The sequence below is a fragment of the Lolium perenne genome, chromosome 6 (genome assembly GCF_019359855.2).
Source record: "Lolium perenne isolate Kyuss_39 chromosome 6, Kyuss_2.0, whole genome shotgun sequence".
NCBI classification, from domain to species: Eukaryota; Viridiplantae; Streptophyta; class Magnoliopsida; order Poales; family Poaceae; genus Lolium; species Lolium perenne.
In genome coordinates, this window is record NC_067249.2 from 164,628,507 (window position 1) to 164,638,918 (window position 10,412).

General features: G+C 45.6%; 2 long non-coding RNA genes across 3 annotated transcripts; both read right to left on the reverse strand.

Annotated features, from left to right (window-relative positions):
- Positions 1-3,429: 3,429 nt before the first annotated feature.
- LOC139832084 (uncharacterized) lies at positions 3,430-5,269 on the reverse strand. Its single transcript, XR_011746618.1, has 3 exons — positions 5,150-5,269; positions 4,967-5,057; positions 3,430-4,476 (listed from the first exon to the last, which is right to left on the reverse strand). It is a non-coding gene; the product is annotated as an uncharacterized lncRNA (long non-coding RNA).
- Positions 5,270-7,000: 1,731 nt separating this feature from the next.
- LOC127325723 (uncharacterized) lies at positions 7,001-9,871 on the reverse strand. Of its 2 annotated transcripts, none has more exons than XR_011747419.1 (5): positions 9,563-9,871; positions 9,308-9,474; positions 9,055-9,145; positions 8,479-8,564; positions 7,001-7,219 (listed from the first exon to the last, which is right to left on the reverse strand). It is a non-coding gene; the product is annotated as an uncharacterized lncRNA (long non-coding RNA). The 2 variants fall into 2 exon arrangements; XR_011747418.1 differs by having other exon boundaries at positions 9,238-9,474.
- Positions 9,872-10,412: the final 541 nt, after the last annotated feature.

Here is a 10,412-nt window from a genome sequence, read left to right on the forward strand (position 1 = left end):
GGACTTGGATGGAATATCCATGAAGAAGCTCGACTTGTCGAAAATTTGTTTACGACAAAGTTCAAAGAGTTGACTACGATAAGATTAGATCTTCCGTATCAATGCTTATAGTCTATATGGATTATTCTAGTAATCGCTACATATTTCTTTTATGAGATATGTTAGTAGGATGGCAAAAATACATTCCTTACCAGAAGTGTGTATTAAGGATGTATACTAGATACAACCAAGAGTTTTGTTGGTCCGGTGAATACTAGATAAGTATACAAACTTCAATTGGATGAAGTGAGTATCGCGGAGTTGGAATCTTCACCAGATGAAATAGTCAAAGAGTTTTTGATTTCATCAGAAACGATGAATATGCTAGCATTTGCAAGAAAGTAAGTGGGAGCACTAAGACATAGTTATAATATTATATGTGGATGACATATCATTGATTATAAATGATTTAATTATATACTTGATGTGTTTAAAAGGTTTCATTGAGAATTAACTTCAATGAAAGGATATGGACTGAAAAATATTTAGTGTCAAGATCTATGAAGATAGATTGAAACACACAATAAGTTTAAGTCAAAGTACATAGAATGAATATTGAAGTAGTTCAATATAAATATTAAGAAGGTGTTCTTTTCATGTGAAGGTTTAGCAAGACTTGGGTGTATTTGACACTCGATGAGTAAAAACACATGAGTGATTTTGGATCACGAATAATATGTACAAAATCAGATGTCCTATGCTCTAAAGTGTTACGAGCATATACCAGAATGATTCATGCAATGATCATTGGACAAATAGTAAGAATATCCCTGAGTGCTTTAGAAGAACCAAGGATATATATAGTTTTGTATGGGGTAATGACAAAGAAATCGCTGTAAGGTGTTGCACCGATATTATTTTGGTCTCATATAAAAATTAAATTTCAATCTCAATTAGGCTAAGTGTTGTTTAAAAGGTAGCACAATGAGCTAGAAGAAGTCTATGCTAGATTTAGATGAGTTCTATATATTGTGACGGATTCTACAAACAAAGGCAGACTATGTCATTATTTTGACAATGACTGAGGATGTTAAGTCGAGGAGTTCTTTGAGAACTTGGTGTAGTTCCGATAATTTCAGAACTTTGAAGCTATATTGTGTGTGACAATATTAGTGACTTATTTCAGACCGTGGAATTAAGGTTCCACTAGAGGACTAAGCATATATAATTAATGCAGACTCATTTGGAAAATGAGTGATGCGTTGAGACGCAAATGAATTGCAAAATACATACGTTTTCTGAGCGTGTCAGATCCGTTGACTAAAACCTCTCCCGTGAGCAAAACATGATAAGCACCAGAAGGCCAAGGTGTTATATCTTTACAAATGTAAACTATATTATTGACTGTAGTGCAAGTGGGAGACTGTTGGAGATATGCCCATGAGGCAATAATAAATTAGTTATTGTTATATCTTTGTGTTCATGATAAATGTTTACATCCCATGCTATAATTGTATTAACCGAAACATTGATACATGTGTGTTATGTAAACAACAAGGAGTCCCTAGTAAGCCTCTTGTATAACTAGCTTGTTGATTAATAGATGATCATGGTTTCGTGATCATGAACATTGGATGTTGTTAATAACAAGGTTATGTCATTGGGTGAATGATATAATGGACATACACCCAAATAAGCGTAGCATGAGATCAAGTCATTAAGTTCAACTTGCTATAAGCTTTCGATACATAGTTACCTAGTCCTTCGACCATGAGATCATGTAAATCACTTACACCGGAAGGGTACTTTGATTACATCAAATGCCATTGCGTAAATGGGTGGTTATAAAGATGGGATTAAGTATTCAGAAAGTGTAAGTTGAGGCATGTGGATCAACAGTGGGATTTGTCCATCCCGATGACGGATAGATATACTCTGCGCCCTCTCGATGGAATGTCATCTGATTAGCTTGCAAGCATGTGATTGGATCACAAGAGATTACATACCACGGTAACGAGTAAAGAGTACTTGTCGGTAACGCAGTTGAACAAGGTATGGAGATACCGATGATCGAACCTCGGACAAGTAAAGTACCGCGTGACAAAGGGAATTGGTATCGTGTGTAAATGGTTCAATCGATCACTAAGTTATCATTGAATATGTGGGAGACATTTTGGATCTGCAGATCCCGCTATTGGTTATTGATCGGAGAGGAGTCTCGACCATGTTTGCATAGTTCACGAACCGTAGGGTGACGTGCTTAAGGTTCGATGTCGCATAAGTAGATTCGGAATATGAGATGGAGACCGAAGTTTGTTCGGAGTCTCGGATGGGATCCAGGACATGACGAGGAGGTCCGGAATGGTCCGGATAATAAGATTCATATAAGGGAAGTTGATTTCTAGGTTTCAGAAAAGTTCGGGATTTTTTCGGCGGAAGACCGGGAAGGTTCTAGAAGGTTCCGGGGGTCCCACCAGTGGGCCCACGACCCTAGGAGGCCTAGCATGGGCCGAGGGGATACTCCCTAGCCTAATGGGCGAGGGGCACATGCCCCCCAAAGCCCAGCCGGCCAACCCCTAGGGTTTCCCCAAAAACCCTAGGGGGGATCAACATGAGCTTGGAGGAGGGGCCAAGGCACGCCTGGCCGCACCCCCCCTATATAAAGAGGGGAGGGGGCAGGGGGCGCAGCCCTCCTTCATCCCGTGTGCTCTGGCCGCCTCTCTCTCCCACCGATAAACTGCTCCGGCTTAGGCGAAGCCCTGCAGCTTTTTTCCTCCTCCACCATGTGACGCCCCGCAACCGGTACCATGAGGATTCCAGCGAACCCGCCGAAATCCGCATGATATCGATTCAGAGACACCCTCCGACACGACGTGCGCGACGAATCACACACGTGATGCCAGAGGAATTAACACGAGCGGTAACATTACAACAGGATTACAATAGAGCCCACAAGATACATATATACAACAACGACTCCAACGAGTCAAGATACAAATATACAATACAAAGATCCAAATCATACATAAGATCAAATACGTCCGAGTACGGACAAGATACAAATTGGACTAAGAGTCCTGAAGATAACCAATGGCGTCCATAACCCCCGCCTGTGCCAAGCGGAAGGGTAACCTTGCTAACGTCGTCATCTCGTACTGTCAAAGTCGGGCCATCGGTTGCCGATAAAAGGGGAGGAGACAAAAAGAAAGGAAGGCGAGGGTAAGTACCATTGGCACGTACTTGCGAGACAAGACCAGCTATGCTCGCCGGGTGGGCGGTATAAACTTCACCGGCTATATGTGGGGTTTAGCGGCGACAAAGCTACTATCCAATAGAGACACGCTACAACATCCGTCTACTCGGAGAAGATAAGAGAGCGCATAAGGTAACGAGATAAATACTACACAAACATAACCCAAATTACACATATCCCCTTCAACAAAGCGAAGAGGCAATGTAAAAGGCACTCAACGGTGGACAAATTTTATTAGGTATCGGTTGTGGTAATGCTATATTACTACACAAGTTATTATCAGATTATTAACAACAAGTATAAGGTGTAAGTTGTTCTATGATCAAGCCATACAATTCCAAGTCGTCCATAACCGCGGACACGGCTTATCGATAAGATGTACACCCTGCAGGGGTTGCCCAAATGTAACCATACGCATGCTCGAACCCACTTACTACAGGTGGAGTCTCACATCAAGACCGTTCCCAATGCAAGAGAAAGTTTAATGGGAGCCACCCAACTAAGCTACCCGTGACGAAGTTCGGCCGTACTCCGATACGGACCCAGAGGTTGCGATGGCGTCCAAGGCGGGCACTAACGACCGGCCAAGGATAAGTCGGCACGCAATATGAGTACAATACAGAAATAAACACCCGAAGGCAACAGGAAGTAAATCGTGCATCGTGCATATGGGCAAATAAAACCAAGGTTGTGGCTCCCAATTAAACAGACTCGAGGAAAGGTAGTGGGTGATGGGGGTCCCATTCCCCCACGTACGGGTAGAGCGCTCAATCTCGGAACAGATAACAAGAACTCGGGTCCTAGGGGACATTAGCAAGTCAAAGTTCCGATGCTTTCGCAAAGGGGCTCACAGATGCCTCTGCTTACAATTTTAGTTGTTAATAATGAAGTAAAGCATGAGTATCTCCAACAACTGATATAGCATGTGATAACCTCCCAACAAGATATCCCGAACATCTCGAGATATCAACAAGACCCTAAACTCGCCTACGACTCGCAAAGCTGGCAAACAACAAACAATAAGTAGGGCGAGGATGTGTATCTCGGACATATAAGTAACAGGTGGATAGGACACGTGACACAACAGAATCGCAACATAAGGATAGCAATAGATCAAAAGAGCATGTAAAAGTAAAATAGGTGAAGGGGTGGGCTCGCCTGTGAAAGGTTGCAGAAGAACTTGTCGGAGAACTCGTCGTATCTCACATCATCACCTCGTGATCCTATCCGGGAAGAAGCAAATGCTGGAACACACACAACGTATGCAAGTCTTACTACTACGGATAAAGAAGATCCAGCATGATCAAGATGATATGCATGACATGGCAATTATGATGCGATGCAACTTATCCAATTTAAGCGGAGTCGGAACCCGGACAAACAAATTATTAGGTTCGAGTTGCATTTCCTACCGACAAAGTTAAGGGTGGATTAGCATAGTAAACATGGCAGGGGTGAGCTACATCAAAGTTAAATGGAACCGGGACAACATATATATAATATCCCACATATTCCATATGTTCCATATTAGGTGATAATGCATACTATCACGAATTTATATGATGCATGAGGCAACAGCGAGCATGGATGGCATAATCATGTTCATCACATTTTTCTGATCAATTTTCATATAGAACACTTTTTAATCCGAGATACGGTTTAGAAGATATGAATTTTGCAATATTTAAACATTTTCTGCAAAAACAAAATAGAAGGGGAAGAACTGGGCCGGACCTGGCCTTAACAGCGACGGATAGCAGGATGCTGCACGCGAGCGACGTCTACACCGGGAGCGGAATGGGCCAAGGCCCAGGAGGCGCCAGATCTGGTGAAAAGAAACAGAAAAAGGGTTGGGTCAAATCCACCGTCTTGGTCATTTGAACTTGGGTCTCACCGGATCAGGATCAAGAAGCAAACCAGTATGCTGCACTTCTGATCGTGACAAGTTGATGAGGTGCAACGTTTTGAGCCAAAGCAACCAGCAGACCTTGGAGAAAACGTCCATGGCAGAGAGCTCTGGTCGAACACGAATCTCACGATTGGGGCCGAACCGAGATGCAGCAGAGGCGCGTTCGACGCGGAACTTCAAGGGGATGCGAGATCTGGCGGAGTTGAAGCCGGGGAGGCAGCGTAGCAGCGCCGACGGTGGGCATCTGCGGGGAAACGTCATGGTCAACGTCGGCATGACAACATAGAAGGAGATAGAGTTGGAGGAGAGGTTACGGAGGATGGGTATCTCACCCCGAACATGTACGTGTGGCCGGAGATGGCGGGGAAGGAAGGAGGTGGCCGGAATCCTCGCCGGAGTGCGGCAGTCGGAGATGGAATCGGCGACCCGCCGTTGATTGGAGCTCTCCGGCTCGATTCCTTTCGCCAGAGGAAGAGGACGACGACGCGCATCCGTTTATGCTCTCGGCTCGACGAGGGCGACTAGTAGCGGCGGCAGGTGAGGTTGAGGAGGAGGTGTACGGTGGTGGGGTTTTCTTGGTCGGTTGCTCACAGAGAAAGCTAAAAAATCTGGGAGAAGAGGAAGGAGTGGCGGCGGCGCGAGAGAGGAAAGGAAGGCTAGGGTTTCCAGGCACAGGGATGGGGATAAGAAGGGGAGGGAGCAGGTGAGGTGGGGAGGACCACGGTGGAGCTCACACCAGCAACGTGCTCCCCCCGTCGCTTTCCTGTGTGACGAGGACGGAGGAAGAAAGAAAAAGCAAAGGCCGAAGGGGTACGGGCCGAGTTCTTTGGGCCGGCGCCGGGGTGATGCTGCAGGCTGGCTCGGGCCGGAGGAAAGGAAGGAGAGAGCCAGGCCTAGGGAAAGAAAGGTTGGGTTTTATTTTTATTGCTCAAATCTTTTTTTTTCTCCTCCAAACTGTTTTGCAAAAGATTTGAAAAGAGTTCAAATAAATTTAGAATTTGAATGCAGAGGTGGAGATAGAGGAAACAAAAATAGTTTTATTGTTTGACAGATTTGGGGTTAGGGTTTATTAAAAGAGAAGACAAGGGGGTTTAATAAATAAAACTTATGAGAGGAAGAGAACAAAATAATTAGAGTTTACAAAATGATTTTATTTTGTAAAAACATGGATGGTATGATGCATATGCCATGATGATGCATAAAAGAAAAAGAACAAGCAAAAATCTATTAGGGGTACTACCCGGGGCCGTTACAATCGACACCACTAACAAGGGATCGCGCCCCGAGATCCCACGCCGAGGTACGGGGGAGAGAGGTGAAATATCGGATCTTCAGGCGACGAGTCGATCTCCTCGACACCACTAACAAGAGTTCTTGCTCCATGTGGATGAGTCGACACCACTAACAAGAAGTTGTTGTTCCGCTGTTGATGATGCGCTTCCGTCGGGATCCTCCGAAGATCGGACCTAATAGGGGAGGGGTAAAGATCGTCCAACCCACGTCGGAACCTAAGACTCGGAAAAACTCAGATAAGAGAGAAGACTCAAAACTCGCATAGATACGAGGAGAGAAAAATCAGAGCTAATCAGAACTATCCAACGAGTTTTAGAAAATAGTTTTGACTCTAGACACAACAACGTCCGTTGCAAGGTTATCCTACAGGCTGGACTAGTGGGGTACCGTCAACCTGGGCTCTGATACCAACTTGTGACGCCCCGCAACTGGTACCATGAGGATTCCAGCGAACCCGCCGAAATCCGCATGATATCGATTCAGAGACACCCTCCGACACGACGTGCGCGATGAATCACACACGTGATGCCAGAGGAATTAACACGAGCGGTAACATTACAACAGGATTACAATAGAGCCCACAAGATACATATATACAACAACGACTCCAACGAGTCAAGATACAAATATACAATACAAAGATCCAAATCATACAGAAGATCAAATACGTCCGAGTACGGACAAGATACAAATTGGACTAAGAGTCCTGAAGATAACCAATGGCGTCCATAACCCTGCCCAGGCCAAGCCGGAAGGGTAACCTTGCTAACGTCGTCATCTCGTACCTGTCAAAGTCGGGCCATCGGTTGCCGACAAAAGGGGGAGGAGACAAAAAGAAAGGAAGGCGAGGGTAAGTACCATTGGCACGTACTTGCGAGACAAGACCAGCTATGCTCGCTGGTGGGCGGTATAAACTTCACCCGGCTATATGTGGGGTTTAGCGGCAGCAAAGCTACTATCCAATAGAGACACGCTACAACATCCGTCTACTCAGAGAAGATAAGAGAGCGCACAAGGTAACAGATAAATACTACACAAACATAACCCAGCCGATTACACATATCCCCTTCAACAAAGCGAAGAGGCAATGTAAAAGGCACTGAACGGTGGACAAATTTTATTAGGTATCGGTTGTGGTAATGCTATATTACTAGACAAGTTATTATCAGATTATTAACAACAAGTATAAGGTGTCAGTTGTTCTATGATCAAGCCATACAATTCCAAGTCGTCCATAACCGCGGACACGGCTTATCGATAAGATGTACACCCTGCAGGGGTTGCCCAAATGTAACCATACGCATGCTCGAACCCACTTACTACAGGTGGAGTCTCACATCAAGACCGTTCCCAATGCAAGAGAAAGTTTAATGGGAGCCACCCAACTAAGCTACCCGTGACGAAGTTCGGCCGTACTCCGATATGGACCCAGAGGTTGCGATGGCGTCCAAGGCGGGCACTAACGACCGGCCAAGGATAAGTCGGCACGCAATATGAGTACAATACAGAAATAAACACCCGAAGGCAACAGGAAGTAAATCGTGCATCGTGCATATGGGCAAATAAAACCAAGGTTGTGGCTCCCAATTAAACAGACTCGAGGAAAGGTAGTGGGTGATGGGGGTCCCATTCCCCCACGTACGGGTAGAGCGCTCAATCTCGGAACAGATAACAAGAACTCGGGTCCTAGGGGACATTAGCAAGTCAAAGTTTCGATGCTTTCGCAAAGGGGCTTACAGATGCCTCTGCTTACAATTTTAGTTGTTAATAATGAAGTAAAGCATGAGTATCTCCAACAACTGATATAGCATGTGATAACCTCCCAACAAGATATCCCGAACATCTCGAGATATCAACAAGACCCTAAACTCGCCTACGACTCGCAAAGCTGGCAAACAACAAACAATAAGTAGGGCGAGGATGTGTATCTCGGACATATAGGTAACAGGTGGATAGGACACGTGACACAACAGAATCGCAACATAAGGATAGCAATAGATCAAAAGAGCATGTAAAAGTAAAATAGGTGAAGGGGTGGGCTCGCCTGTGAAAGGTTGCAGAAGAACTTGTCGGAGAACTCGTCGTATCTCACATCATCACCTCGTGATCCTATCCGGGAAGAAGCAAATGCTAGAACACACACAACGTATGCAAGTCTTACTACTACGGATAAAGAAGATCCAGCATGATCAAGATGATATGCATGACATGGCAATTATGATGCGATGCAACTTATCCAATTTAAGCGGAGTCGGAACCCGGACAAACAAATTATTAGGTTCGAGTTGCATTTTCTACCGACAAAGTTAAGGGTGGATTAGCATAGTAAACATGGCAGGGGTGAGCTACATCAAAGTTAAATGGAACCGGGACAACATATATATAATATCCCACATATTCCATATGTTCCATATTAGGTGATAATGCATACTATCACGAATTTATATGATGCATGAGGCAACAGCGAGCATGGATGGCATAATCATGTTCATCACATTTTTCTGATCAATTTTCATATAGAACACTTTTTAATCCGAGATACGGTTTAGAAGATATGAATTTTGCAATATTTAAACATTTTCTGCAAAAACAAAATAGAAGGGGAAGAACTGGGCCGGACCTGGCCTTAACAGCGACGGATAGCAGGATGCTGCACGCGAGCGACGTCTACACCGGGAGCGGAATGGGCCAAGGCCCAGGAGGCGCCAGATCTGGTGAAAAGAAACAGAAAAAGGGTTGGGTCAAATCCACCGTCTTGGTCATTTGAACTTGGGTCTCACCGGATCAGGATCAAGAAGCAAACCAGTATGCTGCACTTCTGATCGTGACAAGTTGATGAGGTGCAACGTTTTGAGCCAAAGCAACCAGCAGACCTTGGAGAAAACGTCCATGGCAGAGAGCTCTGGTCGAACACGAATCTCACGATTGTGGCCGAACCGAGATGCAGCAGAGGGCGCGTTCGACGCGGAACTTCAAGGGGATGCGAGATCTGGCGGAGTTGAAGCCGGGGAGGCAGCGTAGCAGCGCCGACGGTGGGCATCTGCGGGGAAACGTCATGGTCAACGTCGGCATGACAACATAGAAGGAGATAGAGTTGGAGGAGAGGTTCTGGAAGATGGGTATCTCACCCTGAACATGTACGTGTGGCCGGAGATGGCGGGGAAGGAAGGAGGTGGCCGGAATCCTCGCCGGAGTGCAGCAGGTCGGAGATGGAATCGGCGAATTCGCCGTTGATTGGAGCTCTCCCGGCTCGATTCCTTTCGCCAGGAGGAAGAGGACGACGACGCGCATCCGTTTATGCTCTCGGCTCGACGAGGGGCGACTAGTAGCTGCGGCGGCAGGTGAGGTTGAGGAGGAGGTGTACGGTGGTGGGGTTTTCTTGGTCGGTTGCTCACAGAGAAAGCTAAAAAATCTGGGAGAAGAGGAAGGAGTGGCGGCGGCGCGAGAGAGGAAAGGAAGGCTAGGGTTTCTAGGCACAGGGATGGGGATAAGAAGGGGAGGGAGCAGGTGAGGTGGGGAGGACCACGGTGGAGCTCACGCCAGCAACGTGCTCCCCCCGTCGCTTTCCTGTGTGACGAGGACGGAGGAAGAAAGAAAAAGCAAAGGCCGAAGGGGTACGGGCCGAGTTGCTGGGCTGGGCCGCCGGGGTGATGCTGCAGGCTGGCTCGGGCCGGAGGAAAGGAAGGAGAGAGCCAGGCCTAGGGAAAGAAAGGTTGGGTTTTATTTTTATTGCTCAAATCTTTTTTTTTTCTCCTCCAAACTGTTTTGCAAAAGATTTGAAAAGAGTTCAAATAAATTTAGAATTTGAATGCAGAGGTGGAGATAGAGGAAACAAAAATAGTTTTATTGTTTGACAGATTTGGGGTTAGGGTTTATTAAAAGAGAAGACAAGGGGGTTTAATAAATAAAACTTATGAGAGGAAGAGAACAAAATAATTAGAGTTTACAAAATGATTTTATTTTGTAAAAACATGGATG